Below are 3,339 nucleotides of genomic sequence, written 5' to 3'. Positions count from 1 at the left end.
TTTCACCATATTGACCAGGATGGTCTCGATCTCTTGACCTCGTGATCCACCCGCCTCGGCCTCCCAAAGTGCTGGGATTACAGGCTTGAGCCACCGCGCCCGGCCTTTCCTTTTTCTTTTTTGAGACAGCTTCTCGCTCTATTGCCAGGCTGCAGTGCAATGGCATGATCCCGGCTCACTGCAACTTCCATTTTCCGGTTTCAAGCAATTCTCTTGCCTCAGCCTCCCGAGTAGCTGGGACTACAGGCGCACGCACCACCACGTCTGGCTAATTTTTTGTACTTTTAGTAGAGATGGGGTTTCACCATATTGGCCAGGATGGTCTAGATCTCTTGACCTTGTGATCCACCCACTTGGCCTCCCAAAATGCTGGGATTATAAGCCTGAGCCACTGTGCCTGGCCTTTTTTTTTTTTGAAGTGGGGTCTCACTATATTGCCCAGGCTAGAGTACAGTGGCTATTCACAGGCGCGATCCCACTACTGATCAGCACGGGAGTTTTGACCTGCTCCATTTCGGACCTGGGCCGGTTCACCCCTCCTTAGGCAACCTGGTGGTCCCCCGCTCCCAGGAGGTCACCATATTGATGCCGGCCGAACTTAGTTCAGACACTCAATTGGCATAGCACACTACAGCCCAGAACTCCTGGACTCAAGCGATCCTCCAGCCTCAGCCTCACAAATAGCTGGGACTACAGGCACATGCAACCAAACCCAGCTCTTAAAAAAAAAAAAAAAAATTTAAACTGTGGTTTAGAAGGATCTCTGTACTACTTTTACATCTTCTGTAAGGCTAAAATTATCTCAAAGGAAAAAAGATGTTAAAATCAAAGCGAAAGACTGGGTGTGGTGGCTCACATCTGTAATCCCAGCACTTTGGGAGGCCAAAACATGAGGATTGCTTGATCCCAGGAGTTTAAGACCAGCCTGGGCCACATAGTGAGGTCTTGTCTCAAAAAAAAGTTAAAAAATTAGCTGAGCATGGCGACACGAGCCTATACTCCCAGCTACTTGCGAGGCTAAGGTGGGAGGATTGCTTGAGCCCAGAAGGTTAAGGCTACAGTGGACCATAATTGCGTGCCATTGCACTCCATCTGAGACCCTGTTACCCCCCACCCCAAAGAGAGAGAGAGAAAGAGAATGAAGGCTAAACTGGAGTAAGCCTATCATAGCCCTCTCTCCCTCTGATTACAACAGAAAACTCTGTGGCGGGCTGGGCATGTGGCTCACGCCTGTAATCCCAGCACTTTGGAAGGCCAAGGCAGGTGGATCACTTGAGGTCAGGAGTTCGAGACCAGCCTGGTCAACATGGTAAAACCCCGTCTCTACTAAAAATACAAAAATTAGCTGGTCGGCCAGGCACGGTGGCTCAAGCCTGTAATCCCAGCACTTTGGGAGGCCGAGGCGGGTGGATCACGAGGTCAAGAGGTCGAGACCATCCTGGTCAACATGGTGAAACCCCGTCTCTACTAAAAATACAAAAAATTAGCTGGGCATGGTGGCACGTGCCTGTAATCCCAGCTACTCAGGAGGCTGAGGCAGGAGAATTGCCTGAATCCAGGAGACGGAAGTTGCGGTGAGCCGAGATCGCGCCATTGCACTCCAGTCTGGGTAACAAGAGCAAGACTCCGTCTCAAAAAAAAAAAAAAAAAAAAAAAAAAAATTAGCTGGTCATAGTGGCGGGCACCTATAATCCCAGCTACTCGGGAGGCTGAAGCAGAAGCGCTTGTACCCAGGAGGCGGAGGTTGCAATGAACCAAGATTGTGACACTGCACTCCAGCCTGAGCTGCAGAGCGAGACTCCATCTCAACAAACAAACGAACAAACAAACAAACCTCTGCACAAATACAGAAAACAACTACTAAGGAAGAGCTCTGAAAAGTAAACAATAGAAAGTAGATTGACAGACTGGCGCAGTGGCTCACGCCTGTAATCCAAACATTTTGGAGGCCAAGGCGGGCGGATCACCTGAGGTTGGGAGTTCAAGACCAGCCTGACCAACATGGTGAAACCCGGTCTTTAAAAAAAGAAAGAAAGAAAGTAGATTGGCATGGGAAGTCAACATTTGAAGAACAGCCAGTATGGCAGTGTGGAAAGTTTCCTGGTGAATTTTCTTTCTGTATCTTCTGGCCTTGACCCAAGGCAATCTGAATCAGGAAACTCTGTGTTTGACACCAGCAGCAAAAACCTTCCAAAGACAAGTTTAATATTCTGGTCATAGAACCAGGAAAATGGGCCCCTGTGAGCCAGATAGTGTGAGGAGAATTCTGAGTATTTTTGTTGTTGTTTTAATTATTATTCTTTTTTTTTTTTTTTTTAATTCGAGATGGAGTCTTGTTCTGTCACCCAGGCTGGAGTGCAGTAGCACGGTCTTGGCTCACTGCAACCTCTGCCTCCCAGGTTCAAGCAGTTCTCCTGCCTCAGCTTCCCAACTAGCTGGGATTACAGGCACATGCCACCATACCCGGCTAATTTTTGTAATTTTAGTAAAGACGGGTTTCACCATTGGCCAGGCTGATCTTGAACTTCTGACCTTGTGATCCGCCTGCTTCGGCCTCCCAAAGTCCTGGGATTATAGGCGTGAGCCACGACTCCAGGCTTTTTTTTTCTTTTCTTTGAGACAGGGTCTCACTCTGTTGCCCAGGCTGGAGTGCAGTGGTATGATCTCAACTCACTGCAACCCCCACCTCCTGTGTTCAAGCGATTCACCTCCCTCAGCCTCCTGAGTAGCTGGGATTACAGGCACTTGCCACCACACCCAGCTAATTTTTGTATTTTTAGTAAAGACAAGGTTTCACCATGTTGGTCAGGCTGGTCTTGAACTCCTAAACTTGTGATCTGTCTGCCTCGGCCTCCCAAAGTGCTGGGATTACAGGCATGAGCCACCGCACCTGACCTATTCATATTATTATTATTGAGACAGGATCTGACTCTGTTGCCCAAGCTGGAGTGCAGTGGCATAGTCACAGCTCACTGCAGCCCCCACCTCCCTGGGTTCAAGCAATCCTCCCACCTCAACCTCCCAAGAAGCTGGGACCACAGATGCATATCACCATGCTTGGCTATTTTTGTGTGTGTGTGTTTTTCATAGAGACGAGGTTTCATTATGTTGCCCAGGGTGATCTTGAACTCCTGGGCTCAAGCAATCCTTCCACTTCAGCCTCCCAAAGTGCTAGGATTACGGATGCGAGCCACTGTGCTGGGCCCTTCACAGGCTTTTAGCAGGACCCAGAGTCTCACAAGACAATATTTTATTTTATTCATTTATTATTATTATATTTTGAGACAGAGTTTCGCTCTTGTTGCTCAGGCTGGAGTGCAATGGCACGATCTGGACTAA

Source organism: Sapajus apella, unplaced genomic scaffold, assembly GCF_009761245.1.
Source record: "Sapajus apella isolate SASKATOON/1434 unplaced genomic scaffold, GSC_monkey_1.0 scaffold33, whole genome shotgun sequence".
NCBI lineage: Eukaryota > Metazoa > Chordata > Mammalia > Primates > Cebidae > Sapajus > Sapajus apella.
This window is presented reverse-complemented; position numbering follows the sequence as displayed.